The sequence below is a fragment of the Schistocerca nitens genome, unplaced genomic scaffold (genome assembly GCF_023898315.1).
Source record: "Schistocerca nitens isolate TAMUIC-IGC-003100 unplaced genomic scaffold, iqSchNite1.1 HiC_scaffold_377, whole genome shotgun sequence".
Taxonomy (NCBI): domain Eukaryota; kingdom Metazoa; phylum Arthropoda; class Insecta; order Orthoptera; family Acrididae; genus Schistocerca; species Schistocerca nitens.
The window spans coordinates 1,518,963-1,544,563 of NW_026045911.1; the positions used below are offsets into that span (position 1 = coordinate 1,518,963).

General features: G+C 51.7%; 41 non-coding genes across 41 annotated transcripts; 10 read left to right on the forward strand and 31 right to left on the reverse strand.

Annotated features, from left to right (window-relative positions):
* Positions 1-270: 270 nt before the first annotated feature.
* Trnam-cau (transfer RNA methionine (anticodon CAU)) lies at positions 271-343 on the reverse strand. Its single transcript has one exon. It is a non-coding gene; the product is annotated as a tRNA-Met (tRNA).
* A 974-nt stretch (positions 344-1,317) lies between these two features.
* Trnag-ucc (transfer RNA glycine (anticodon UCC)) lies at positions 1,318-1,389 on the forward strand. Its single transcript has one exon. It is a non-coding gene; the product is annotated as a tRNA-Gly (tRNA).
* Positions 1,390-1,654: 265 nt separating this feature from the next.
* On the reverse strand, positions 1,655-1,736 carry Trnas-aga (transfer RNA serine (anticodon AGA)). The gene has a single exon. It is a non-coding gene; the product is annotated as a tRNA-Ser (tRNA).
* A 140-nt stretch (positions 1,737-1,876) lies between these two features.
* Positions 1,877-1,949, reverse strand: Trnak-uuu (transfer RNA lysine (anticodon UUU)). The gene has a single exon. It is a non-coding gene; the product is annotated as a tRNA-Lys (tRNA).
* An 831-nt stretch (positions 1,950-2,780) lies between these two features.
* Trnam-cau (transfer RNA methionine (anticodon CAU)) lies at positions 2,781-2,853 on the reverse strand. Its single transcript has one exon. It is a non-coding gene; the product is annotated as a tRNA-Met (tRNA).
* Positions 2,854-3,827: 974 nt separating this feature from the next.
* Positions 3,828-3,899, forward strand: Trnag-ucc (transfer RNA glycine (anticodon UCC)). The gene has a single exon. It is a non-coding gene; the product is annotated as a tRNA-Gly (tRNA).
* A 265-nt stretch (positions 3,900-4,164) lies between these two features.
* Positions 4,165-4,246, reverse strand: Trnas-aga (transfer RNA serine (anticodon AGA)). Its single transcript has one exon. It is a non-coding gene; the product is annotated as a tRNA-Ser (tRNA).
* Positions 4,247-4,386: 140 nt separating this feature from the next.
* On the reverse strand, positions 4,387-4,459 carry Trnak-uuu (transfer RNA lysine (anticodon UUU)). The gene has a single exon. It is a non-coding gene; the product is annotated as a tRNA-Lys (tRNA).
* An 832-nt stretch (positions 4,460-5,291) lies between these two features.
* Positions 5,292-5,364, reverse strand: Trnam-cau (transfer RNA methionine (anticodon CAU)). The gene has a single exon. It is a non-coding gene; the product is annotated as a tRNA-Met (tRNA).
* Positions 5,365-6,338: 974 nt separating this feature from the next.
* Positions 6,339-6,410, forward strand: Trnag-ucc (transfer RNA glycine (anticodon UCC)). The gene has a single exon. It is a non-coding gene; the product is annotated as a tRNA-Gly (tRNA).
* A 265-nt stretch (positions 6,411-6,675) lies between these two features.
* Positions 6,676-6,757, reverse strand: Trnas-aga (transfer RNA serine (anticodon AGA)). Its single transcript has one exon. It is a non-coding gene; the product is annotated as a tRNA-Ser (tRNA).
* A 140-nt stretch (positions 6,758-6,897) lies between these two features.
* Trnak-uuu (transfer RNA lysine (anticodon UUU)) lies at positions 6,898-6,970 on the reverse strand. Its single transcript has one exon. It is a non-coding gene; the product is annotated as a tRNA-Lys (tRNA).
* Positions 6,971-7,802: 832 nt separating this feature from the next.
* Trnam-cau (transfer RNA methionine (anticodon CAU)) lies at positions 7,803-7,875 on the reverse strand. Its single transcript has one exon. It is a non-coding gene; the product is annotated as a tRNA-Met (tRNA).
* Positions 7,876-8,849: 974 nt separating this feature from the next.
* Positions 8,850-8,921, forward strand: Trnag-ucc (transfer RNA glycine (anticodon UCC)). Its single transcript has one exon. It is a non-coding gene; the product is annotated as a tRNA-Gly (tRNA).
* A 265-nt stretch (positions 8,922-9,186) lies between these two features.
* Trnas-aga (transfer RNA serine (anticodon AGA)) lies at positions 9,187-9,268 on the reverse strand. Its single transcript has one exon. It is a non-coding gene; the product is annotated as a tRNA-Ser (tRNA).
* A 140-nt stretch (positions 9,269-9,408) lies between these two features.
* Trnak-uuu (transfer RNA lysine (anticodon UUU)) lies at positions 9,409-9,481 on the reverse strand. Its single transcript has one exon. It is a non-coding gene; the product is annotated as a tRNA-Lys (tRNA).
* An 831-nt stretch (positions 9,482-10,312) lies between these two features.
* Trnam-cau (transfer RNA methionine (anticodon CAU)) lies at positions 10,313-10,385 on the reverse strand. The gene has a single exon. It is a non-coding gene; the product is annotated as a tRNA-Met (tRNA).
* A 974-nt stretch (positions 10,386-11,359) lies between these two features.
* Positions 11,360-11,431, forward strand: Trnag-ucc (transfer RNA glycine (anticodon UCC)). Its single transcript has one exon. It is a non-coding gene; the product is annotated as a tRNA-Gly (tRNA).
* A 265-nt stretch (positions 11,432-11,696) lies between these two features.
* Positions 11,697-11,778, reverse strand: Trnas-aga (transfer RNA serine (anticodon AGA)). The gene has a single exon. It is a non-coding gene; the product is annotated as a tRNA-Ser (tRNA).
* Positions 11,779-11,918: 140 nt separating this feature from the next.
* Trnak-uuu (transfer RNA lysine (anticodon UUU)) lies at positions 11,919-11,991 on the reverse strand. The gene has a single exon. It is a non-coding gene; the product is annotated as a tRNA-Lys (tRNA).
* An 831-nt stretch (positions 11,992-12,822) lies between these two features.
* Positions 12,823-12,895, reverse strand: Trnam-cau (transfer RNA methionine (anticodon CAU)). The gene has a single exon. It is a non-coding gene; the product is annotated as a tRNA-Met (tRNA).
* A 974-nt stretch (positions 12,896-13,869) lies between these two features.
* On the forward strand, positions 13,870-13,941 carry Trnag-ucc (transfer RNA glycine (anticodon UCC)). Its single transcript has one exon. It is a non-coding gene; the product is annotated as a tRNA-Gly (tRNA).
* Positions 13,942-14,206: 265 nt separating this feature from the next.
* Positions 14,207-14,288, reverse strand: Trnas-aga (transfer RNA serine (anticodon AGA)). Its single transcript has one exon. It is a non-coding gene; the product is annotated as a tRNA-Ser (tRNA).
* Positions 14,289-14,428: 140 nt separating this feature from the next.
* Positions 14,429-14,501, reverse strand: Trnak-uuu (transfer RNA lysine (anticodon UUU)). Its single transcript has one exon. It is a non-coding gene; the product is annotated as a tRNA-Lys (tRNA).
* An 832-nt stretch (positions 14,502-15,333) lies between these two features.
* Trnam-cau (transfer RNA methionine (anticodon CAU)) lies at positions 15,334-15,406 on the reverse strand. Its single transcript has one exon. It is a non-coding gene; the product is annotated as a tRNA-Met (tRNA).
* Positions 15,407-16,380: 974 nt separating this feature from the next.
* On the forward strand, positions 16,381-16,452 carry Trnag-ucc (transfer RNA glycine (anticodon UCC)). Its single transcript has one exon. It is a non-coding gene; the product is annotated as a tRNA-Gly (tRNA).
* Positions 16,453-16,717: 265 nt separating this feature from the next.
* Trnas-aga (transfer RNA serine (anticodon AGA)) lies at positions 16,718-16,799 on the reverse strand. The gene has a single exon. It is a non-coding gene; the product is annotated as a tRNA-Ser (tRNA).
* A 140-nt stretch (positions 16,800-16,939) lies between these two features.
* Positions 16,940-17,012, reverse strand: Trnak-uuu (transfer RNA lysine (anticodon UUU)). Its single transcript has one exon. It is a non-coding gene; the product is annotated as a tRNA-Lys (tRNA).
* An 832-nt stretch (positions 17,013-17,844) lies between these two features.
* Positions 17,845-17,917, reverse strand: Trnam-cau (transfer RNA methionine (anticodon CAU)). The gene has a single exon. It is a non-coding gene; the product is annotated as a tRNA-Met (tRNA).
* A 974-nt stretch (positions 17,918-18,891) lies between these two features.
* On the forward strand, positions 18,892-18,963 carry Trnag-ucc (transfer RNA glycine (anticodon UCC)). Its single transcript has one exon. It is a non-coding gene; the product is annotated as a tRNA-Gly (tRNA).
* A 265-nt stretch (positions 18,964-19,228) lies between these two features.
* Trnas-aga (transfer RNA serine (anticodon AGA)) lies at positions 19,229-19,310 on the reverse strand. Its single transcript has one exon. It is a non-coding gene; the product is annotated as a tRNA-Ser (tRNA).
* A 140-nt stretch (positions 19,311-19,450) lies between these two features.
* Positions 19,451-19,523, reverse strand: Trnak-uuu (transfer RNA lysine (anticodon UUU)). Its single transcript has one exon. It is a non-coding gene; the product is annotated as a tRNA-Lys (tRNA).
* Positions 19,524-20,355: 832 nt separating this feature from the next.
* On the reverse strand, positions 20,356-20,428 carry Trnam-cau (transfer RNA methionine (anticodon CAU)). The gene has a single exon. It is a non-coding gene; the product is annotated as a tRNA-Met (tRNA).
* Positions 20,429-21,402: 974 nt separating this feature from the next.
* On the forward strand, positions 21,403-21,474 carry Trnag-ucc (transfer RNA glycine (anticodon UCC)). The gene has a single exon. It is a non-coding gene; the product is annotated as a tRNA-Gly (tRNA).
* A 265-nt stretch (positions 21,475-21,739) lies between these two features.
* Positions 21,740-21,821, reverse strand: Trnas-aga (transfer RNA serine (anticodon AGA)). The gene has a single exon. It is a non-coding gene; the product is annotated as a tRNA-Ser (tRNA).
* A 140-nt stretch (positions 21,822-21,961) lies between these two features.
* On the reverse strand, positions 21,962-22,034 carry Trnak-uuu (transfer RNA lysine (anticodon UUU)). The gene has a single exon. It is a non-coding gene; the product is annotated as a tRNA-Lys (tRNA).
* Positions 22,035-22,865: 831 nt separating this feature from the next.
* Trnam-cau (transfer RNA methionine (anticodon CAU)) lies at positions 22,866-22,938 on the reverse strand. The gene has a single exon. It is a non-coding gene; the product is annotated as a tRNA-Met (tRNA).
* A 974-nt stretch (positions 22,939-23,912) lies between these two features.
* Positions 23,913-23,984, forward strand: Trnag-ucc (transfer RNA glycine (anticodon UCC)). The gene has a single exon. It is a non-coding gene; the product is annotated as a tRNA-Gly (tRNA).
* A 265-nt stretch (positions 23,985-24,249) lies between these two features.
* Positions 24,250-24,331, reverse strand: Trnas-aga (transfer RNA serine (anticodon AGA)). The gene has a single exon. It is a non-coding gene; the product is annotated as a tRNA-Ser (tRNA).
* Positions 24,332-24,471: 140 nt separating this feature from the next.
* Positions 24,472-24,544, reverse strand: Trnak-uuu (transfer RNA lysine (anticodon UUU)). Its single transcript has one exon. It is a non-coding gene; the product is annotated as a tRNA-Lys (tRNA).
* Positions 24,545-25,376: 832 nt separating this feature from the next.
* Positions 25,377-25,449, reverse strand: Trnam-cau (transfer RNA methionine (anticodon CAU)). The gene has a single exon. It is a non-coding gene; the product is annotated as a tRNA-Met (tRNA).
* Between the last annotated feature and the right edge of the window lie 152 nt (positions 25,450-25,601).

Consider the following 25,601-nt stretch of genomic DNA (forward strand, 5'->3'; position numbering starts at 1 on the left):
GGTTCACTCCGTTTCCTCTCGTATTTCGTGCTGAACCTGGACTCACTGCTGTTCTCTGTTTGCCAGCATATTTGCGCACAGCTCGAAATTGACTATTCGTTATTTTACTCATAACAGGTTAAGAGAAAGATCAAAGTTGTACGTTGTCATAATTGGAAATAAACATTTTGACGCTGAGCGTAGACTCCTTGTGGATAACGAATGACAATTAAGTTCGTTCCCTAGCAACAGCAACACCGTTAATTCAGCCGTGATGTACAGCAAATTAAATGCCCCGGGTGAGGATCGAACTCACGACCTTAAGATTATGAGACTTACGCGCTACCTACTGCGCTACCGAGGCACGTTGCGAGCAACGTTCCAGGAAACTTGGTAAGTCTCGCATATTAGAGATAGAGAGTTTGCGCGCTCTGAAGAATCTGTTGTGTTGCTACACGTGCTTTCCCGACTTGCTAGATTAAACTGCTGCCGCAGCTTTTTCAACGGAACGCAGCACTGCCTGAGGTTACAGTCCATCGCCCTTGCGGCGCCTGAACACAGCGGCCTGTTGGGCCAGGCCGACGTTACAGCTCAGAAATAGCACGCGACCGTCCAAGTACGGTCTCTTGCGTGCTGCGTGTTTGGTTCTTCTCACAGCGAATCCTGCTATACATTCCTGAGGCTGACGGAGCTCAAGCGAGGAATCGGTGCGGCAGCATTATAGCGATAACAGCAGAACGATACATCGGCCGGGAATCGAACCCGGGCCGCCCGCGTGCTAAGCGAGCATTCTACCACTTTTTTTTTCTTCTCATTTCGTTCGTTGCATTTGTTGGGGGCGGACGTCCGATGACGCCCGTTCAAGTTCATCGTTGACTCAGTCTTTTATTACAGAGGGCAGATAACTGTCAGACCGAACACGCTGAGTTATCGTGCCGGCAAACCTTAAGATTATGAGACTTACGCGCTGCTTACTGCACTACTGAGGCACATGCCACTGAACCACCGATGCTCGACAAGCTGCCCGTGCTTCCCGAGCAGTTTTCTGCAGGGAAAGTGGGATTGCCACCCAGCGACGTCGGATGAAACCGAAAAAAGTGCTACACACGCGGAGTCCTCCACTACACTGCCTTAAAACGACCACTCATCACTATCGTGTGAGTAACCTTGCGGCTGCGGCGACTAGTCTCGCCCAAAGACGCAGCGTGCGTGGAGGCGCTACCCGAATGCGTGTGGATGCACCCTCCTAGCTCGTAAAGCGCCTACAGCTACTATCACCGTGGGCCGCTGCTGGCGGGCGGGAAGCCGACACAGCGCGGCGTCGCGAGGAGCGGCTGTGCGGTGGTGGTGTAATGGTGAGCATAGTTGCCTTCCAAGCAGTTGATCCGGGTTCGATTCCCGGCCACCGCAAGTAACGCTAGTTTTTTCGTATATAGTATGTGAGCCGCGTGCTGTTAAATTAACGTTTTTGTCGTCGTTACTCCACGCAGACCATCCTGTAGTATGTCCCGACTTGTCCCGACTTTGCTCGGCTGACGCGAAAGCTGACGCTTGGAATTCGCCCTTATCAAAAGGACAGGCACTATAAACGGCTGTGAGAGGCGAGGTACCAAAACGACAGGCAAACTGCGAAATTTTCTGCTCCTTCTTCTTAAACAAAAAAAGAAAAAACGGACGCAGTCGGTAGGACTCGAACCTACGCTCCCAGAGGGAATCTGATTTCTAGTCAGACGCCTTAACCACTCGGCCACGACTGCTCGTAACTGAAGAGTCCCTCGAATCGTGAAAAATCAAACCCGTCTGCGCAGAATTTTGACAGGAAACGAACTCCGTGCACTGATTACGGCAGGGCTACCATCGCTACGAGACGAGCCATTACGGAAACGTTAAAAATCTTCGCCCGGACAGGGACTCGAACCCTGGACCCTTAGGTTAAAAGCCTAATGCTCTACCGACTGAGCTATCCGGGCTCACGCTTCTTGCGGATGGAGCGGCTGCAAGCAACGTGAATAACTGGAACGCGTGTGTAGGCGTACTACGGTAATATCTGGCTTCTGGCGCAACTGGCGACTTCACCGACTTCCCACTGACGCTGGTAGCAGCCCAACAGCTGACCAGCGCCTCCTCTCCCTTTACCCCGGTGCTGACAGTAATTGCATCATGTGCCTGTTTTCCCCGATTACATTCGGTTGAAGCTCCGCAAGGAGGGCGAAAAACGAACGTTGGAAGGCCAAAACATGGAGCGTTGGGTGCGTAAAAACTTCCGTTCCGGTACCGGGAATCGAACCCGGGCCTCCTGGGTGAAAGCCAGGTATCCTAGCCACTTTTTTTTTTTTTTTAAATCTCATTTTGTTCGTTTTCGTTCGTTGTATCTGCTCTGGGAGGACGTCGAAAGACACCCGTTCCAGTTCGTTGTTGATCCATTAACTCAGTTTTTTTTTAATTACAGAGGGCAGCTAACCCTCTGACCGAGCGCGCTGAGCTACCGTGCCGGCGCCACTAGACCACACCGGATTTGCGCTATGACGTGAGGTTCACTCCGTTTCCTCTCGTATTTCGTGCTGAACCTGGACTCACTGCTGTTCTCTGTTTGCCAGCATATTTGCGCACAGCTCGAAATTGACTATTCGTTATTTTACTCATAACAGGTTAAGAGAAAGATCAAAGTTGTACGTTGTCATAATTGGAAATAAACATTTTGACGCTGAGCGTAGACTCCTTGTGGATAACGAATGACAATTAAGTTCGTTCCCTAGCAACAGCAACACCGTTAATTCAGCCGTGATGTACAGCAAATTAAATGCCCCGGGTGAGGATCGAACTCACGACCTTAAGATTATGAGACTTACGCGCTACCTACTGCGCTACCGAGGCACGTTGCGAGCAACGTTCCAGGAAACTTGGTAAGTCTCGCATATTAGAGATAGAGAGTTTGCGCGCTCTGAAGAATCTGTTGTGTTGCTACACGTGCTTTCCCGACTTGCTAGATTAAACTGCTGCCGCAGCTTTTTCAACGGAACGCAGCACTGCCTGAGGTTACAGTCCATCGCCCTTGCGGCGCCTGAACACAGCGGCCTGTTGGGCCAGGCCGACGTTACAGCTCAGAAATAGCACGCGACCGTCCAAGTACGGTCTCTTGCGTGCTGCGTGTTTGGTTCTTCTCACAGCGAATCCTGCTATACATTCCTGAGGCTGACGGAGCTCAAGCGAGGAATCGGTGCGGCAGCATTATAGCGATAACAGCAGAACGATACATCGGCCGGGAATCGAACCCGGGCCGCCCGCGTGCTAAGCGAGCATTCTACCACTTTTTTTTTCTTCTCATTTCGTTCGTTGCATTTGTTGGGGGCGGACGTCCGATGACGCCCGTTCAAGTTCATCGTTGACTCAGTCTTTTATTACAGAGGGCAGATAACTGTCAGACCGAACACGCTGAGTTATCGTGCCGGCAAACCTTAAGATTATGAGACTTACGCGCTGCTTACTGCACTACTGAGGCACATGCCACTGAACCACCGATGCTCGACAAGCTGCCCGTGCTTCCCGAGCAGTTTTCTGCAGGGAAAGTGGGATTGCCACCCAGCGACGTCGGATGAAACCGAAAAAAGTGCTACACACGCGGAGTCCTCCACTACACTGCCTTAAAACGACCACTCATCACTATCGTGTGAGTAACCTTGCGGCTGCGGCGACTAGTCTCGCCCAAAGACGCAGCGTGCGTGGAGGCGCTACCCGAATGCGTGTGGATGCACCCTCCTAGCTCGTAAAGCGCCTACAGCTACTATCACCGTGGGCCGCTGCTGGCGGGCGGGAAGCCGACACAGCGCGGCGTCGCGAGGAGCGGCTGTGCGGTGGTGGTGTAATGGTGAGCATAGTTGCCTTCCAAGCAGTTGATCCGGGTTCGATTCCCGGCCACCGCAAGTAACGCTAGTTTTTTCGTATATAGTATGTGAGCCGCGTGCTGTTAAATTAACGTTTTTGTCGTCGTTACTCCACGCAGACCATCCTGTAGTATGTCCCGACTTGTCCCGACTTTGCTCGGCTGACGCGAAAGCTGACGCTTGGAATTCGCCCTTATCAAAAGGACAGGCACTATAAACGGCTGTGAGAGGCGAGGTACCAAAACGACAGGCAAACTGCGAAATTTTCTGCTCCTTCTTCTTAAACAAAAAAAGAAAAAACGGACGCAGTCGGTAGGACTCGAACCTACGCTCCCAGAGGGAATCTGATTTCTAGTCAGACGCCTTAACCACTCGGCCACGACTGCTCGTAACTGAAGAGTCCCTCGAATCGTGAAAAATCAAACCCGTCTGCGCAGAATTTTGACAGGAAACGAACTCCGTGCACTGATTACGGCAGGGCTACCATCGCTACGAGACGAGCCATTACGGAAACGTTAAAAATCTTCGCCCGGACAGGGACTCGAACCCTGGACCCTTAGGTTAAAAGCCTAATGCTCTACCGACTGAGCTATCCGGGCTCACGCTTCTTGCGGATGGAGCGGCTGCAAGCAACGTGAATAACTGGAACGCGTGTGTAGGCGTACTACGGTAATATCTGGCTTCTGGCGCAACTGGCGACTTCACCGACTTCCCACTGACGCTGGTAGCAGCCCAACAGCTGACCAGCGCCTCCTCTCCCTTTACCCCGGTGCTGACAGTAATTGCATCATGTGCCTGTTTTCCCCGATTACATTCGGTTGAAGCTCCGCAAGGAGGGCGAAAAACGAACGTTGGAAGGCCAAAACATGGAGCGTTGGGTGCGTAAAAACTTCCGTTCCGGTACCGGGAATCGAACCCGGGCCTCCTGGGTGAAAGCCAGGTATCCTAGCCACTTTTTTTTTTTTTTTTAAATCTCATTTTGTTCGTTTTCGTTCGTTGTATCTGCTCTGGGAGGACGTCGAAAGACACCCGTTCCAGTTCGTTGTTGATCCATTAACTCAGTTTTTTTTTAATTACAGAGGGCAGCTAACCCTCTGACCGAGCGCGCTGATCTACCGTGCCGGCGCCACTAGACCACACCGGATTTGCGCTATGACGTGAGGTTCACTCCGTTTCCTCTCGTATTTCGTGCTGAACCTGGACTCACTGCTGTTCTCTGTTTGCCAGCATATTTGCGCACAGCTCGAAATTGACTATTCGTTATTTTACTCATAACAGGTTAAGAGAAAGATCAAAGTTGTACGTTGTCATAATTGGAAATAAACATTTTGACGCTGAGCGTAGACTCCTTGTGGATAACGAATGACAATTAAGTTCGTTCCCTAGCAACAGCAACACCGTTAATTCAGCCGTGATGTACAGCAAATTAAATGCCCCGGGTGAGGATCGAACTCACGACCTTAAGATTATGAGACTTACGCGCTACCTACTGCGCTACCGAGGCACGTTGCGAGCAACGTTCCAGGAAACTTGGTAAGTCTCGCATATTAGAGATAGAGAGTTTGCGCGCTCTGAAGAATCTGTTGTGTTGCTACACGTGCTTTCCCGACTTGCTAGATTAAACTGCTGCCGCAGCTTTTTCAACGGAACGCAGCACTGCCTGAGGTTACAGTCCATCGCCCTTGCGGCGCCTGAACACAGCGGCCTGTTGGGCCAGGCCGACGTTACAGCTCAGAAATAGCACGCGACCGTCCAAGTACGGTCTCTTGCGTGCTGCGTGTTTGGTTCTTCTCACAGCGAATCCTGCTATACATTCCTGAGGCTGACGGAGCTCAAGCGAGGAATCGGTGCGGCAGCATTATAGCGATAACAGCAGAACGATACATCGGCCGGGAATCGAACCCGGGCCGCCCGCGTGCTAAGCGAGCATTCTACCACTTTTTTTTTCTTCTCATTTCGTTCGTTGCATTTGTTGGGGGCGGACGTCCGATGACGCCCGTTCAAGTTCATCGTTGACTCAGTCTTTTATTACAGAGGGCAGATAACTGTCAGACCGAACACGCTGAGTTATCGTGCCGGCAAACCTTAAGATTATGAGACTTACGCGCTGCTTACTGCACTACTGAGGCACATGCCACTGAACCACCGATGCTCGACAAGCTGCCCGTGCTTCCCGAGCAGTTTTCTGCAGGGAAAGTGGGATTGCCACCCAGCGACGTCGGATGAAACCGAAAAAAGTGCTACACACGCGGAGTCCTCCACTACACTGCCTTAAAACGACCACTCATCACTATCGTGTGAGTAACCTTGCGGCTGCGGCGACTAGTCTCGCCCAAAGACGCAGCGTGCGTGGAGGCGCTACCCGAATGCGTGTGGATGCACCCTCCTAGCTCGTAAAGCGCCTACAGCTACTATCACCGTGGGCCGCTGCTGGCGGGCGGGAAGCCGACACAGCGCGGCGTCGCGAGGAGCGGCTGTGCGGTGGTGGTGTAATGGTGAGCATAGTTGCCTTCCAAGCAGTTGATCCGGGTTCGATTCCCGGCCACCGCAAGTAACGCTAGTTTTTTCGTATATAGTATGTGAGCCGCGTGCTGTTAAATTAACGTTTTTGTCGTCGTTACTCCACGCAGACCATCCTGTAGTATGTCCCGACTTGTCCCGACTTTGCTCGGCTGACGCGAAAGCTGACGCTTGGAATTCGCCCTTATCAAAAGGACAGGCACTATAAACGGCTGTGAGAGGCGAGGTACCAAAACGACAGGCAAACTGCGAAATTTTCTGCTCCTTCTTCTTAAACAAAAAAAGAAAAAACGGACACAGTCGGTAGGACTCGAACCTACGCTCCCAGAGGGAATCTGATTTCTAGTCAGACGCCTTAACCACTCGGCCACGACTGCTCGTAACTGAAGAGTCCCTCGAATCGTGAAAAATCAAACCCGTCTGCGCAGAATTTTGACAGGAAACGAACTCCGTGCACTGATTACGGCAGGGCTACCATCGCTACGAGACGAGCCATTACGGAAACGTTAAAAATCTTCGCCCGGACAGGGACTCGAACCCTGGACCCTTAGGTTAAAAGCCTAATGCTCTACCGACTGAGCTATCCGGGCTCACGCTTCTTGCGGATGGAGCGGCTGCAAGCAACGTGAATAACTGGAACGCGTGTGTAGGCGTACTACGGTAATATCTGGCTTCTGGCGCAACTGGCGACTTCACCGACTTCCCACTGACGCTGGTAGCAGCCCAACAGCTGACCAGCGCCTCCTCTCCCTTTACCCCGGTGCTGACAGTAATTGCATCATGTGCCTGTTTTCCCCGATTACATTCGGTTGAAGCTCCGCAAGGAGGGCGAAAAACGAACGTTGGAAGGCCAAAACATGGAGCGTTGGGTGCGTAAAAACTTCCGTTCCGGTACCGGGAATCGAACCCGGGCCTCCTGGGTGAAAGCCAGGTATCCTAGCCACTTTTTTTTTTTTTTTTAAATCTCATTTTGTTCGTTTTCGTTCGTTGTATCTGCTCTGGGAGGACGTCGAAAGACACCCGTTCCAGTTCGTTGTTGATCCATTAACTCAGTTTTTTTTTAATTACAGAGGGCAGCTAACCCTCTGACCGAGCGCGCTGAGCTACCGTGCCGGCGCCACTAGACCACACCGGATTTGCGCTATGACGTGAGGTTCACTCCGTTTCCTCTCGTATTTCGTGCTGAACCTGGACTCACTGCTGTTCTCTGTTTGCCAGCATATTTGCGCACAGCTCGAAATTGACTATTCGTTATTTTACTCATAACAGGTTAAGAGAAAGATCAAAGTTGTACGTTGTCATAATTGGAAATAAAAATTTTGACGCTGAGCGTAGACTCCTTGTGGATAACGAATGACAATTAAGTTCGTTCCCTAGCAACAGCAACACCGTTAATTCAGCCGTGATGTACAGCAAATTAAATGCCCCGGGTGAGGATCGAACTCACGACCTTAAGATTATGAGACTTACGCGCTACCTACTGCGCTACCGAGGCACGTTGCGAGCAACGTTCCAGGAAACTTGGTAAGTCTCGCATATTAGAGATAGAGAGTTTGCGCGCTCTGAAGAATCTGTTGTGTTGCTACACGTGCTTTCCCGACTTGCTAGATTAAACTGCTGCCGCAGCTTTTTCAACGGAACGCAGCACTGCCTGAGGTTACAGTCCATCGCCCTTGCGGCGCCTGAACACAGCGGCCTGTTGGGCCAGGCCGACGTTACAGCTCAGAAATAGCACGCGACCGTCCAAGTACGGTCTCTTGCGTGCTGCGTGTTTGGTTCTTCTCACAGCGAATCCTGCTATACATTCCTGAGGCTGACGGAGCTCAAGCGAGGAATCGGTGCGGCAGCATTATAGCGATAACAGCAGAACGATACATCGGCCGGGAATCGAACCCGGGCCGCCCGCGTGCTAAGCGAGCATTCTACCACTTTTTTTTTCTTCTCATTTCGTTCGTTGCATTTGTTGGGGGCGGACGTCCGATGACGCCCGTTCAAGTTCATCGTTGACTCAGTCTTTTATTACAGAGGGCAGATAACTGTCAGACCGAACACGCTGAGTTATCGTGCCGGCAAACCTTAAGATTATGAGACTTACGCGCTGCTTACTGCACTACTGAGGCACATGCCACTGAACCACCGATGCTCGACAAGCTGCCCGTGCTTCCCGAGCAGTTTTCTGCAGGGAAAGTGGGATTGCCACCCAGCGACGTCGGATGAAACCGAAAAAAGTGCTACACACGCGGAGTCCTCCACTACACTGCCTTAAAACGACCACTCATCACTATCGTGTGAGTAACCTTGCGGCTGCGGCGACTAGTCTCGCCCAAAGACGCAGCGTGCGTGGAGGCGCTACCCGAATGCGTGTGGATGCACCCTCCTAGCTCGTAAAGCGCCTACAGCTACTATCACCGTGGGCCGCTGCTGGCGGGCGGGAAGCCGACACAGCGCGGCGTCGCGAGGAGCGGCTGTGCGGTGGTGGTGTAATGGTGAGCATAGTTGCCTTCCAAGCAGTTGATCCGGGTTCGATTCCCGGCCACCGCAAGTAACGCTAGTTTTTTCGTATATAGTATGTGAGCCGCGTGCTGTTAAATTAACGTTTTTGTCGTCGTTACTCCACGCAGACCATCCTGTAGTATGTCCCGACTTGTCCCGACTTTGCTCGGCTGACGCGAAAGCTGACGCTTGGAATTCGCCCTTATCAAAAGGACAGGCACTATAAACGGCTGTGAGAGGCGAGGTACCAAAACGACAGGCAAACTGCGAAATTATCTGCTCCTTCTTCTTAAACAAAAAAAGAAAAAACGGACGCAGTCGGTAGGACTCGAACCTACGCTCCCAGAGGGAATCTGATTTCTAGTCAGACGCCTTAACCACTCGGCCACGACTGCTCGTAACTGAAGAGTCCCTCGAATCGTGAAAAATCAAACCCGTCTGCGCAGAATTTTGACAGGAAACGAACTCCGTGCACTGATTACGGCAGGGCTACCATCGCTACGAGACGAGCCATTACGGAAACGTTAAAAATCTTCGCCCGGACAGGGACTCGAACCCTGGACCCTTAGGTTAAAAGCCTAATGCTCTACCGACTGAGCTATCCGGGCTCACGCTTCTTGCGGATGGAGCGGCTGCAAGCAACGTGAATAACTGGAACGCGTGTGTAGGCGTACTACGGTAATATCTGGCTTCTGGCGCAACTGGCGACTTCACCGACTTCCCACTGACGCTGGTAGCAGCCCAACAGCTGACCAGCGCCTCCTCTCCCTTTACCCCGGTGCTGACAGTAATTGCATCATGTGCCTGTTTTCCCCGATTACATTCGGTTGAAGCTCCGCAAGGAGGGCGAAAAACGAACGTTGGAAGGCCAAAACATGGAGCGTTGGGTGCGTAAAAACTTCCGTTCCGGTACCGGGAATCGAACCCGGGCCTCCTGGGTGAAAGCCAGGTATCCTAGCCACTTTTTTTTTTTTTTTAAATCTCATTTTGTTCGTTTTCGTTCGTTGTATCTGCTCTGGGAGGACGTCGAAAGACACCCGTTCCAGTTCGTTGTTGATCCATTAACTCAGTTTTTTTTTAATTACAGAGGGCAGCTAACCCTCTGACCGAGCGCGCTGAGCTACCGTGCCGGCGCCACTAGACCACACCGGATTTGCGCTATGACGTGAGGTTCACTCCGTTTCCTCTCGTATTTCGTGCTGAACCTGGACTCACTGCTGTTCTCTGTTTGCCAGCATATTTGCGCACAGCTCGAAATTGACTATTCGTTATTTTACTCATAACAGGTTAAGAGAAAGATCAAAGTTGTACGTTGTCATAATTGGAAATAAACATTTTGACGCTGAGCGTAGACTCCTTGTGGATAACGAATGACAATTAAGTTCGTTCCCTAGCAACAGCAACACCGTTAATTCAGCCGTGATGTACAGCAAATTAAATGCCCCGGGTGAGGATCGAACTCACGACCTTAAGATTATGAGACTTACGCGCTACCTACTGCGCTACCGAGGCACGTTGCGAGCAACGTTCCAGGAAACTTGGTAAGTCTCGCATATTAGAGATAGAGAGTTTGCGCGCTCTGAAGAATCTGTTGTGTTGCTACACGTGCTTTCCCGACTTGCTAGATTAAACTGCTGCCGCAGCTTTTTCAACGGAACGCAGCACTGCCTGAGGTTACAGTCCATCGCCCTTGCGGCGCCTGAACACAGCGGCCTGTTGGGCCAGGCCGACGTTACAGCTCAGAAATAGCACGCGACCGTCCAAGTACGGTCTCTTGCGTGCTGCGTGTTTGGTTCTTCTCACAGCGAATCCTGCTATACATTCCTGAGGCTGACGGAGCTCAAGCGAGGAATCGGTGCGGCAGCATTATAGCGATAACAGCAGAACGATACATCGGCCGGGAATCGAACCCGGGCCGCCCGCGTGCTAAGCGAGCATTCTACCACTTTTTTTTTCTTCTCATTTCGTTCGTTGCATTTGTTGGGGGCGGACGTCCGATGACGCCCGTTCAAGTTCATCGTTGACTCAGTCTTTTATTACAGAGGGCAGATAACTGTCAGACCGAACACGCTGAGTTATCGTGCCGGCAAACCTTAAGATTATGAGACTTACGCGCTGCTTACTGCACTACTGAGGCACATGCCACTGAACCACCGATGCTCGACAAGCTGCCCGTGCTTCCCGAGCAGTTTTCTGCAGGGAAAGTGGGATTGCCACCCAGCGACGTCGGATGAAACCGAAAAAAGTGCTACACACGCGGAGTCCTCCACTACACTGCCTTAAAACGACCACTCATCACTATCGTGTGAGTAACCTTGCGGCTGCGGCGACTAGTCTCGCCCAAAGACGCAGCGTGCGTGGAGGCGCTACCCGAATGCGTGTGGATGCACCCTCCTAGCTCGTAAAGCGCCTACAGCTACTATCACCGTGGGCCGCTGCTGGCGGGCGGGAAGCCGACACAGCGCGGCGTCGCGAGGAGCGGCTGTGCGGTGGTGGTGTAATGGTGAGCATAGTTGCCTTCCAAGCAGTTGATCCGGGTTCGATTCCCGGCCACCGCAAGTAACGCTAGTTTTTTCGTATATAGTATGTGAGCCGCGTGCTGTTAAATTAACGTTTTTGTCGTCGTTACTCCACGCAGACCATCCTGTAGTATGTCCCGACTTGTCCCGACTTTGCTCGGCTGACGCGAAAGCTGACGCTTGGAATTCGCCCTTATCAAAAGGACAGGCACTATAAACGGCTGTGAGAGGCGAGGTACCAAAACGACAGGCAAACTGCGAAATTTTCTGCTCCTTCTTCTTAAACAAAAAAAGAAAAAACGGACGCAGTCGGTAGGACTCGAACCTACGCTCCCAGAGGGAATCTGATTTCTAGTCAGACGCCTTAACCACTCGGCCACGACTGCTCGTAACTGAAGAGTCCCTCGAATCGTGAAAAATCAAACCCGTCTGCGCAGAATTTTGACAGGAAACGAACTCCGTGCACTGATTACGGCAGGGCTACCATCGCTACGAGACGAGCCATTACGGAAACGTTAAAAATCTTCGCCCGGACAGGGACTCGAACCCTGGACCCTTAGGTTAAAAGCCTAATGCTCTACCGACTGAGCTATCCGGGCTCACGCTTCTTGCGGATGGAGCGGCTGCAAGCAACGTGAATAACTGGAACGCGTGTGTAGGCGTACTACGGTAATATCTGGCTTCTGGCGCAACTGGCGACTTCACCGACTTCCCACTGACGCTGGTAGCAGCCCAACAGCTGACCAGCGCCTCCTCTCCCTTTACCCCGGTGCTGACAGTAATTGCATCATGTGCCTGTTTTCCCCGATTACATTCGGTTGAAGCTCCGCAAGGAGGGCGAAAAACGAACGTTGGAAGGCCAAAACATGGAGCGTTGGGTGCGTAAAAACTTCCGTTCCGGTACCGGGAATCGAACCCGGGCCTCCTGGGTGAAAGCCAGGTATCCTAGCCACTTTTTTTTTTTTTTTAAATCTCATTTTGTTCGTTTTCGTTCGTTGTATCTGCTCTGGGAGGACGTCGAAAGACACCCGTTCCAGTTCGTTGTTGATCCATTAACTCAGTTTTTTTTTAATTACAGAGGGCAGCTAACCCTCTGACCGAGCGCGCTGAGCTACCGTGCCGGCGCCACTAGACCACACCGGATTTGCGCTATGACGTGAGGTTCACTCCGTTTCCTCTCGTATTTCGTGCTGAACCTGGACTCACTGCTGTTCTCTGTTTGCCAGCATATTTGCGCACAGCTCGAAATTGACTATTCGTTATTTTACTCATAACAGGTTAAGAGAAAGATCAAAGTTGTACGTTGTCATAATTGGAAATAAACATTTTGACGCTGAGCGTAGACTCCTTGTGGATAACGAATGACAATTAAGTTCGTTCCCTAGCAACAGCAACACCGTTAATTCAGCCGTGATGTACAGCAAATTAAATGCCCCGGGTGAGGATCGAACTCACGACCTTAAGATTATGAGACTTACGCGCTACCTACTGCGCTACCGAGGCACGTTGCGAGCAACGTTCCAGGAAACTTGGTAAGTCTCGCATATTAGAGATAGAGAGTTTGCGCGCTCTGAAGAATCTGTTGTGTTGCTACACGTGCTTTCCCGACTTGCTAGATTAAACTGCTGCCGCAGCTTTTTCAACGGAACGCAGCACTGCCTGAGGTTACAGTCCATCGCCCTTGCGGCGCCTGAACACAGCGGCCTGTTGGGCCAGGCCGACGTTACAGCTCAGAAATAGCACGCGACCGTCCAAGTACGGTCTCTTGCGTGCTGCGTGTTTGGTTCTTCTCACAGCGAATCCTGCTATACATTCCTGAGGCTGACGGAGCTCAAGCGAGGAATCGGTGCGGCAGCATTATAGCGATAACAGCAGAACGATACATCGGCCGGGAATCGAACCCGGGCCGCCCGCGTGCTAAGCGAGCATTCTACCACTTTTTTTTTCTTCTCATTTCGTTCGTTGCATTTGTTGGGGGCGGACGTCCGATGACGCCCGTTCAAGTTCATCGTTGACTCAGTCTTTTATTACAGAGGGCAGATAACTGTCAGACCGAACACGCTGAGTTATCGTGCCGGCAAACCTTAAGATTATGAGACTTACGCGCTGCTTACTGCACTACTGAGGCACATGCCACTGAACCACCGATGCTCGACAAGCTGCCCGTGCTTCCCGAGCAGTTTTCTGCAGGGAAAGTGGGATTGCCACCCAGCGACGTCGGATGAAACCGAAAAAAGTGCTACACACGCGGAGTCCTCCACTACACTGCCTTAAAACGACCACTCATCACTATCGTGTGAGTAACCTTGCGGCTGCGGCGACTAGTCTCGCCCAAAGACGCAGCGTGCGTGGAGGCGCTACCCGAATGCGTGTGGATGCACCCTCCTAGCTCGTAAAGCGCCTACAGCTACTATCACCGTGGGCCGCTGCTGGCGGGCGGGAAGCCGACACAGCGCGGCGTCGCGAGGAGCGGCTGTGCGGTGGTGGTGTAATGGTGAGCATAGTTGCCTTCCAAGCAGTTGATCCGGGTTCGATTCCCGGCCACCGCAAGTAACGCTAGTTTTTTCGTATATAGTATGTGAGCCGCGTGCTGTTAAATTAACGTTTTTGTCGTCGTTACTCCACGCAGACCATCCTGTAGTATGTCCCGACTTGTCCCGACTTTGCTCGGCTGACGCGAAAGCTGACGCTTGGAATTCGCCCTTATCAAAAGGACAGGCACTATAAACGGCTGTGAGAGGCGAGGTACCAAAACGACAGGCAAACTGCGAAATTTTCTGCTCCTTCTTCTTAAACAAAAAAAGAAAAAACGGACGCAGTCGGTAGGACTCGAACCTACGCTCCCAGAGGGAATCTGATTTCTAGTCAGACGCCTTAACCACTCGGCCACGACTGCTCGTAACTGAAGAGTCCCTCGAATCGTGAAAAATCAAACCCGTCTGCGCAGAATTTTGACAGGAAACGAACTCCGTGCACTGATTACGGCAGGGCTACCATCGCTACGAGACGAGCCATTACGGAAACGTTAAAAATCTTCGCCCGGACAGGGACTCGAACCCTGGACCCTTAGGTTAAAAGCCTAATGCTCTACCGACTGAGCTATCCGGGCTCACGCTTCTTGCGGATGGAGCGGCTGCAAGCAACGTGAATAACTGGAACGCGTGTGTAGGCGTACTACGGTAATATCTGGCTTCTGGCGCAACTGGCGACTTCACCGACTTCCCACTGACGCTGGTAGCAGCCCAACAGCTGACCAGCGCCTCCTCTCCCTTTACCCCGGTGCTGACAGTAATTGCATCATGTGCCTGTTTTCCCCGATTACATTCGGTTGAAGCTCCGCAAGGAGGGCGAAAAACGAACGTTGGAAGGCCAAAACATGGAGCGTTGGGTGCGTAAAAACTTCCGTTCCGGTACCGGGAATCGAACCCGGGCCTCCTGGGTGAAAGCCAGGTATCCTAGCCACTTTTTTTTTTTTTTTTAAATCTCATTTTGTTCGTTTTCGTTCGTTGTATCTGCTCTGGGAGGACGTCGAAAGACACCCGTTCCAGTTCGTTGTTGATCCATTAACTCAGTTTTTTTTTAATTACAGAGGGCAGCTAACCCTCTGACCGAGCGCGCTGAGCTACCGTGCCGGCGCCACTAGACCACACCGGATTTGCGCTATGACGTGAGGTTCACTCCGTTTCCTCTCGTATTTCGTGCTGAACCTGGACTCACTGCTGTTCTCTGTTTGCCAGCATATTTGCGCACAGCTCGAAATTGACTATTCGTTATTTTACTCATAACAGGTTAAGAGAAAGATCAAAGTTGTACGTTGTCATAATTGGAAATAAACATTTTGACGCTGAGCGTAGACTCCTTGTGGATAACGAATGACAATTAAGTTCGTTCCCTAGCAACAGCAACACCGTTAATTCAGCCGTGATGTACAGCAAATTAAATGCCCCGGGTGAGGATCGAACTCACGACCTTAAGATTATGAGACTTACGCGCTACCTACTGCGCTACCGAGGCACGTTGCGAGCAACGTTCCAGGAAACTTGGTAAGTCTCGCATATTAGAGATAGAGAGTTTGCGCGCTCTGAAGAATCTGTTGTGTTGCTACACGTGCTTTCCCGACTTGCTAGATTAAACTGCTGCCGCAGCTTTTTCAACGGAACGCAGCACTGCCTGAGGTTACAGTCCATCGCCCTTGCGGCGCCTGAACACAGCGGCCTGTTGGGCCAGGCCGACGTTACAGCTCAGAAATAGCACGCGACCGTCCAAGTACGGTCTCTTGCGTGCTGCGTGTTTGGTTCTTCTCACAGCGAATCCTGCTATACATTCCTGAGGCTGACGGAGCTCAAGCGAGGAATCGGTGCGGCAGCATTATAGCGATAACAGCAGAACGATACATCGGCCGGGAATCGAACCCGGGCCGCCCGCGTGCTAAGCGAGCATTCTACCACTTTTTTTTTCTTCTCATTTCGTTCGTTGCATTTGTTGGGGGCGGACGTCCGATGACGCCCGTTCAAGTTCATCGTTGACTCAGTCTTTTATTACAGAGGGCAGATAACTGTCAGACCGAACACGCTGAGTTATCGTGCCGGCAAACCTTAAGATTATGAGACTTACGCGCTGCTTACTGCACTACTGAGGCACATGCCACTGAACCACCGATGCTCGACAAGCTGCCCGTGCTTCCCGAGCAGTTTTCTGCAGGGAAAGTGGGATTGCCACCCAGCGACGTCGGATGAAACCGAAAAAAGTGCTACACACGCGGAGTCCTCCACTACACTGCCTTAAAACGACCACTCATCACTATCGTGTGAGTAACCTTGCGGCTGCGGCGACTAGTCTCGCCCAAAGACGCAGCGTGCGTGGAGGCGCTACCCGAATGCGTGTGGATGCACCCTCCTAGCTCGTAAAGCGCCTACAGCTACTATCACCGTGGGCCGCTGCTGGCGGGCGGGAAGCCGACACAGCGCGGCGTCGCGAGGAGCGGCTGTGCGGTGGTGGTGTAATGGTGAGCATAGTTGCCTTCCAAGCAGTTGATCCGGGTTCGATTCCCGGCCACCGCAAGTAACGCTAGTTTTTTCGTATATAGTATGTGAGCCGCGTGCTGTTAAATTAACGTTTTTGTCGTCGTTACTCCACGCAGACCATCCTGTAGTATGTCCCGACTTGTCCCGACTTTGCTCGGCTGACGCGAAAGCTGACGCTTGGAATTCGCCCTTATCAAAAGGACAGGCACTATAAACGGCTGTGAGAGGCGAGGTACCAAAACGACAGGCAAACTGCGAAATTTTCTGCTCCTTCTTCTTAAACAAAAAAAGAAAAAACGGACGCAGTCGGTAGGACTCGAACCTACGCTCCCAGAGGGAATCTGATTTCTAGTCAGACGCCTTAACCACTCGGCCACGACTGCTCGTAACTGAAGAGTCCCTCGAATCGTGAAAAATCAAACCCGTCTGCGCAGAATTTTGACAGGAAACGAACTCCGTGCACTGATTACGGCAGGGCTACCATCGCTACGAGACGAGCCATTACGGAAACGTTAAAAATCTTCGCCCGGACAGGGACTCGAACCCTGGACCCTTAGGTTAAAAGCCTAATGCTCTACCGACTGAGCTATCCGGGCTCACGCTTCTTGCGGATGGAGCGGCTGCAAGCAACGTGAATAACTGGAACGCGTGTGTAGGCGTACTACGGTAATATCTGGCTTCTGGCGCAACTGGCGACTTCACCGACTTCCCACTGACGCTGGTAGCAGCCCAACAGCTGACCAGCGCCTCCTCTCCCTTTACCCCGGTGCTGACAGTAATTGCATCATGTGCCTGTTTTCCCCGATTACATTCGGTTGAAGCTCCGCAAGGAGGGCGAAAAACGAACGTTGGAAGGCCAAAACATGGAGCGTTGGGTGCGTAAAAACTTCCGTTCCGGTACCGGGAATCGAACCCGGGCCTCCTGGGTGAAAGCCAGGTATCCTAGCCACTTTTTTTTTTTTTTTTAAATCTCATTTTGTTCGTTTTCGTTCGTTGTATCTGCTCTGGGAGGACGTCGAAAGACACCCGTTCCAGTTCGTTGTTGATCCATTAACTCAGTTTTTTTTTAATTACAGAGGGCAGCTAACCCTCTGACCGAGCGCGCTGAGCTACCGTGCCGGCGCCACTAGACCACACCGGATTTGCGCTATGACGTGAGGTTCACTCCGTTTCCTCTCGTATTTCGTGCTGAACCTGGACTCACTGCTGTTCTCTGTTTGCCAGCATATTTGCGCACAGCTCGAAATTGACTATTCGTTATTTTACTCATAACAGGTTAAGAGAAAGATCAAAGTTGTACGTTGTCATAATTGGAAATAAACATTTTGACGCTGAGCGTAGACTCCTTGTGGATAACGAATGACAATTAAGTTCGTTCCCTAGCAACAGCAACACCGTTAATTCAGCCGTGATGTACAGCAAATTAAATGCCCCGGGTGAGGATCGAACTCACGACCTTAAGATTATGAGACTTACGCGCTACCTACTGCGCTACCGAGGCACGTTGCGAGCAACGTTCCAGGAAACTTGGTAAGTCTCGCATATTAGAGATAGAGAGTTTGCGCGCTCTGAAGAATCTGTTGTGTTGCTACACGTGCTTTCCCGACTTGCTAGATTAAACTGCTGCCGCAGCTTTTTCAACGGAACGCAGCACTGCCTGAGGTTACAGTCCATCGCCCTTGCGGCGCCTGAACACAGCGGCCTGTTGGGCCAGGCCGACGTTACAGCTCAGAAATAGCACGCGACCGTCCAAGTACGGTCTCTTGCGTGCTGCGTGTTTGGTTCTTCTCACAGCGAATCCTGCTATACATTCCTGAGGCTGACGGAGCTCAAGCGAGGAATCGGTGCGGCAGCATTATAGCGATAACAGCAGAACGATACATCGGCCGGGAATCGAACCCGGGCCGCCCGCGTGCTAAGCGAGCATTCTACCACTTTTTTTTTCTTCTCATTTCGTTCGTTGCATTTGTTGGGGGCGGACGTCCGATGACGCCCGTTCAAGTTCATCGTTGACTCAGTCTTTTATTACAGAGGGCAGATAACTGTCAGACCGAACACGCTGAGTTATCGTGCCGGCAAACCTTAAGATTATGAGACTTACGCGCTGCTTACTGCACTACTGAGGCACATGCCACTGAACCACCGATGCTCGACAAGCTGCCCGTGCTTCCCGAGCAGTTTTCTGCAGGGAAAGTGGGATTGCCACCCAGCGACGTCGGATGAAACCGAAAAAAGTGCTACACACGCGGAGTCCTCCACTACACTGCCTTAAAACGACCACTCATCACTATCGTGTGAGTAACCTTGCGGCTGCGGCGACTAGTCTCGCCCAAAGACGCAGCGTGCGTGGAGGCGCTACCCGAATGCGTGTGGATGCACCCTCCTAGCTCGTAAAGCGCCTACAGCTACTATCACCGTGGGCCGCTGCTGGCGGGCGGGAAGCCGACACAGCGCGGCGTCGCGAGGAGCGGCTGTGCGGTGGTGGTGTAATGGTGAGCATAGTTGCCTTCCAAGCAGTTGATCCGGGTTCGATTCCCGGCCACCGCAAGTAACGCTAGTTTTTTCGTATATAGTATGTGAGCCGCGTGCTGTTAAATTAACGTTTTTGTCGTCGTTACTCCACGCAGACCATCCTGTAGTATGTCCCGACTTGTCCCGACTTTGCTCGGCTGACGCGAAAGCTGACGCTTGGAATTCGCCCTTATCAAAAGGACAGGCACTATAAACGGCTGTGAGAGGCGAGGTACCAAAACGACAGGCAAACTGCGAAATTTTCTGCTCCTTCTTCTTAAACAAAAAAAGAAAAAACGGACGCAGTCGGTAGGACTCGAACCTACGCTCCCAGAGGGAATCTGATTTCTAGTCAGACGCCTTAACCACTCGGCCACGACTGCTCGTAACTGAAGAGTCCCTCGAATCGTGAAAAATCAAACCCGTCTGCGCAGAATTTTGACAGGAAACGAACTCCGTGCACTGATTACGGCAGGGCTACCATCGCTACGAGACGAGCCATTACGGAAACGTTAAAAATCTTCGCCCGGACAGGGACTCGAACCCTGGACCCTTAGGTTAAAAGCCTAATGCTCTACCGACTGAGCTATCCGGGCTCACGCTTCTTGCGGATGGAGCGGCTGCAAGCAACGTGAATAACTGGAACGCGTGTGTAGGCGTACTACGGTAATATCTGGCTTCTGGCGCAACTGGCGACTTCACCGACTTCCCACTGACGCTGGTAGCAGCCCAACAGCTGACCAGCGCCTCCTCTCCCTTTACCCCGGTGCTGACAGTAATTGCATCATGTGCCTGTTTTCCCCGATTACATTCGGTTGAAGCTCCGCAAGGAGGGCGAAAAACGAACGTTGGAAGGCCAAAACATGGAGCGTTGGGTGCGTAAAAACTTCCGTTCCGGTACCGGGAATCGAACCCGGGCCTCCTGGGTGAAAGCCAGGTATCCTAGCCACTTTTTTTTTTTTTTTTAAATCTCATTTTGTTCGTTTTCGTTCGTTGTATCTGCTCTGGGAGGACGTCGAAAGACACCCGTTCCAGTTCGTTGTTGATCCATTAACTCAGTTTTTTTTTAATTACAGAGGGCAGCTAACCCTCTGACCGAGCGCGCTGAGCTACCGTGCCGGCGCCACTAGACCACACCGGATTTGCGCTATGACGTGAGGTTCACTCCGTTTCCTCTCGTATTTCGTGCTGAACCTGGACTCACTGCTGTTCTCTGTTTGCCAGCATATTTGCGCACAGCTCGAAATTGACTATTCGTTATTTTACTCATAACAGGTTAAGAGAAAGATCAAAGTTGTACGTTGTCATAATTGGAAATAAACATTTTGACGCTGAGCGTAGACTCCTTGTGGATAACGAATGACAATTAAGTTCGTTCCCTAGCAACAGCAACACCGTTAATTCAGCCGTGATGTACAGCAAATTAAATGCCCCGGGTGAGGATCGAACTCACGACCTTAAGATTATGAGACTTACGCGCTACCTACTGCGCTACCGAGGCACGTTGCGAGCAACGTTCCAGGAAACTTGGTAAGTCTCGCATATTAGAGATAGAGAGTTTGCGCGCTCTGAAGAATCTGTTGTGTTGCTACACGTGCTTTCCCGACTTGCTAGATTAAACTGCTGCCGCAGCTTTTTCAACGGAACGCAGCACTGCCTGAGGTTACAGTCCATCGCCCTTGCGGCGCCTGAACACAGCGGCCTGTTGGGCCAGGCCGACGTTACAGCTCAGAAATAGCACGCGACCGTCCAAGTACGGTCTCTTGCGTGCTGCGTGTTTGGTTCTTCTCACAGCGAATCCTGCTATACATTCCTGAGGCTGACGGAGCTCAAGCGAGGAATCGGTGCGGCAGCATTATAGCGATAACAGCAGAACGATACATCGGCCGGGAATCGAACCCGGGCCGCCCGCGTGCTAAGCGAGCATTCTACCACTTTTTTTTTCTTCTCATTTCGTTCGTTGCATTTGTTGGGGGCGGACGTCCGATGACGCCCGTTCAAGTTCATCGTTGACTCAGTCTTTTATTACAGAGGGCAGATAACTGTCAGACCGAACACGCTGAGTTATCGTGCCGGCAAACCTTAAGATTATGAGACTTACGCGCTGCTTACTGCACTACTGAGGCACATGCCACTGAACCACCGATGCTCGACAAGCTGCCCGTGCTTCCCGAGCAGTTTTCTGCAGGGAAAGTGGGATTGCCACCCAGCGACGTCGGATGAAACCGAAAAAAGTGCTACACACGCGGAGTCCTCCACTACACTGCCTTAAAACGACCACTCATCACTATCGTGTGAGTAACCTTGCGGCTGCGGCGACTAGTCTCGCCCAAAGACGCAGCGTGCGTGGAGGCGCTACCCGAATGCGTGTGGATGCACCCTCCTAGCTCGTAAAGCGCCTACAGCTACTATCACCGTGGGCCGCTGCTGGCGGGCGGGAAGCCGACACAGCGCGGCGTCGCGAGGAGCGGCTGTGCGGTGGTGGTGTAATGGTGAGCATAGTTGCCTTCCAAGCAGTTGATCCGGGTTCGATTCCCGGCCACCGCAAGTAACGCTAGTTTTTTCGTATATAGTATGTGAGCCGCGTGCTGTTAAATTAACGTTTTTGTCGTCGTTACTCCACGCAGACCATCCTGTAGTATGTCCCGACTTGTCCCGACTTTGCTCGGCTGACGCGAAAGCTGACGCTTGGAATTCGCCCTTATCAAAAGGACAGGCACTATAAACGGCTGTGAGAGGCGAGGTACCAAAACGACAGGCAAACTGCGAAATTTTCTGCTCCTTCTTCTTAAACAAAAAAAGAAAAAACGGACGCAGTCGGTAGGACTCGAACCTACGCTCCCAGAGGGAATCTGATTTCTAGTCAGACGCCTTAACCACTCGGCCACGACTGCTCGTAACTGAAGAGTCCCTCGAATCGTGAAAAATCAAACCCGTCTGCGCAGAATTTTGACAGGAAACGAACTCCGTGCACTGATTACGGCAGGGCTACCATCGCTACGAGACGAGCCATTACGGAAACGTTAAAAATCTTCGCCCGGACAGGGACTCGAACCCTGGACCCTTAGGTTAAAAGCCTAATGCTCTACCGACTGAGCTATCCGGGCTCACGCTTCTTGCGGATGGAGCGGCTGCAAGCAACGTGAATAACTGGAACGCGTGTGTAGGCGTACTACGGTAATATCTGGCTTCTGGCGCAACTGGCGACTTCACCGACTTCCCACTGACGCTGGTAGCAGCCCAACAGCTGACCAGCGCCTCCTCTCCCTTTACCCCGGTGCTGACAGTAATTGCATCATGTGCCTGTTTTCCCCGATTACATTCGGTTGAAGCTCCGCAAGGAGGGCGAAAAACGAACGTTGGAAGGCCAAAACATGGAGCGTTGGGTGCGTAAAAACTTCCGTTCCGGTACCGGGAATCGAACCCGGGCCTCCTGGGTGAAAGCCAGGTATCCTAGCCACTTTTTTTTTTTTTTTAAATCTCATTTTGTTCGTTTTCGTTCGTTGTATCTGCTCTGGGAGGACGTCGAAAGACACCCGTTCCAGTTCGTTGTTGATCCATTAACTCAGTTTTTTTTTAATTACAGAGGGCAGCTAACCCTCTGACCGAGCGCGCTGAGCTACCGTGCCGGCGCCACTAGACCACACCGGATTTGCGCTATGACGTGAGGTTCACTCCGTTTCCTCTCGTATTTCGTGCTGAACCTGGACTCACTGCTGTTCTCTGTTTGCCAGCATATTTGCGCACAGCTCGAAATTGACTATTCGTTATTTTACTCATAACAGGTTAAGAGAAAGATCAAAGTTGTACGTTGTCATAATTGGAAATAAACATTTTGACGCTGAGCGTAGACTCCTTGTGGATAACGAATGACAATTAAGTTCGTTCCCTAGCAACAGCAACACCGTTAATTCAGCCGTGATGTACAGCAAATTAAATGCCCCGGGTGAGGATCGAACTCACGACCTTAAGATTATGAGACTTACGCGCTACCTACTGCGCTACCGAGGCACGTTGCGAGCAACGTTCCAGGAAACTTGGTAAGTCTCGCATATTAGAGATAGAGAGTTTGCGCGCTCTGAAGAATCTGTTGTGTTGCTACACGTGCTTTCCCGACTTGCTAGATTAAACTGCTGCCGCAGCTTTTTCAACGGAACGCAGCACTGCCTGAGGTTACAGTCCATCGCCCTTGCGGCGCCTGAACACAGCGGCCTGTTGGGCCAGGCCGACGTTACAGCTCAGAAATAGCACGCGACCGTCCAAGTACGGTCTCTTGCGTGCTGCGTGTTTGGTTCTTCTCACAGCGAATCCTGCTATACATTCCTGAGGCTGACGGAGCTCAAGCGAGGAATCGGTGCGGCAGCATTATAGCGATAACAGCAGAACGATACATCGGCCGGGAATCGAACCCGGGCCGCCCGCGTGCTAAGCGAGCATTCTACCACTTTTTTTTTCTTCTCATTTCGTTCGTTGCATTTGTTGGGGGCGGACGTCCGATGACGCCCGTTCAAGTTCATCGTTGACTCAGTCTTTTATTACAGAGGGCAGATAACTGTCAGACCGAACACGCTGAGTTATCGTGCCGGCAAACCTTAAGATTATGAGACTTACGCGCTGCTTACTGCACTACTGAGGCACATGCCACTGAACCACCGATGCTCGACAAGCTGCCCGTGCTTCCCGAGCAGTTTTCTGCAGGGAAAGTGGGATTGCCACCCAGCGACGTCGGATGAAACCGAAAAAAGTGCTACACACGCGGAGTCCTCCACTACACTGCCTTAAAACGACCACTCATCACTATCGTGTGAGTAACCTTGCGGCTGCGGCGACTAGTCTCGCCCAAAGACGCAGCGTGCGTGGAGGCGCTACCCGAATGCGTGTGGATGCACCCTCCTAGCTCGTAAAGCGCCTACAGCTACTATCACCGTGGGCCGCTGCTGGCGGGCGGGAAGCCGACACAGCGCGGCGTCGCGAGGAGCGGCTGTGCGGTGGTGGTGTAATGGTGAGCATAGTTGCCTTCCAAGCAGTTGATCCGGGTTCGATTCCCGGCCACCGCAAGTAACGCTAGTTTTTTCGTATATAGTATGTGAGCCGCGTGCTGTTAAATTAACGTTTTTGTCGTCGTTACTCCACGCAGACCATCCTGTAGTATGTCCCGACTTGTCCCGACTTTGCTCGGCTGACGCGAAAGCTGACGCTTGGAATTCGCCCTTATCAAAAGGACAGGCACTATAAACGGCTGTGAGAGGCGAGGTACCAAAACGACAGGCAAACTGCGAAATTTTCTGCTCCTTCTTCTTAAACAAAAAAAGAAAAAACGGACGCAGTCGGTAGGACTCGAACCTACGCTCCCAGAGGGAATCTGATTTCTAGTCAGACGCCTTAACCACTCGGCCACGACTGCTCGTAACTGAAGAGTCCCTCGAATCGTGAAAAATCAAACCCGTCTGCGCAGAATTTTGACAGGAAACGAACTCCGTGCACTGATTACGGCAGGGCTACCATCGCTACGAGACGAGCCATTACGGAAACGTTAAAAATCTTCGCCCGGACAGGGACTCGAACCCTGGACCCTTAGGTTAAAAGCCTAATGCTCTACCGACTGAGCTATCCGGGCTCACGCTTCTTGCGGATGGAGCGGCTGCAAGCAACGTGAATAACTGGAACGCGTGTGTAGGCGTACTACGGTAATATCTGGCTTCTGGCGCAACTGGCGACTTCACCGACTTCCCACTGACGCTGGTAGCAGCCCAACAGCTGACCAGCGCCTCCTCTCCCTTTACCCCGGTGCTGACAGTAATTGCATCATGTGCCTGTTTTCCCCGATTACATTCGGTTGAAGCTCCGCAAGGAGGGCGAAAAACGAACGTTGGAAGGCCAAAACATGGAGCGTTGGGTGCGTAAAAACTTCCGTTCCGGTACCGGGAATCGAACCCGGGCCTCCTGGGTGAAAGCCAGGTATCCTAGCCACTTTTTTTTTTTTTTTTAAATCTCATTTTGTTCGTTTTCGTTCGTTGTATCTGCTCTGGGAGGACGTCGAAAGACACCCGTTCCAGTTCGTTGTTGATCCATTAACTCAGTTTTTTTTTAATTACAGAGGGCAGCTAACCCTCTGACCGAGCGCGCTGAGCTACCGTGCCGGCGCCACTAGACCACACCGGATTTGCGCTATGACGTGAGGTTCACTCCGTTTCCTCTCGTATTTCGTGCTGAACCTGGACTCACTGCTGTTCTCTGTTTGCCAGCATATTTGCGCACAGCTCGAAATTGACTATTCGTTATTTTACTCATAACAGGTTAAGAGAAAGATCAAAGTTGTACGTTGTCATAATTGGAAATAAAAATTTTGACGCTGAGCGTAGACTCCTTGTGGATAACGAATGACAATTAAGTTCGTTCCCTAGCAACAGCAACACCGTTAATTCAGCCGTGATGTACAGCAAATTAAATGCCCCGGGTGAGGATCGAACTCACGACCTTAAGATTATGAGACTTACGCGCTACCTACTGCGCTACCGAGGCACGTTGCGAGCAACGTTCCAGGAAACTTGGTAAGTCTCGCATATTAGAGATAGAGAGTTTGCGCGCTCTGAAGAATCTGTTGTGTTGCTACACGTGCTTTCCCGACTTGCTAGATTAAACTGCTGCCGCAGCTTTTTCAACGGAACGCAGCA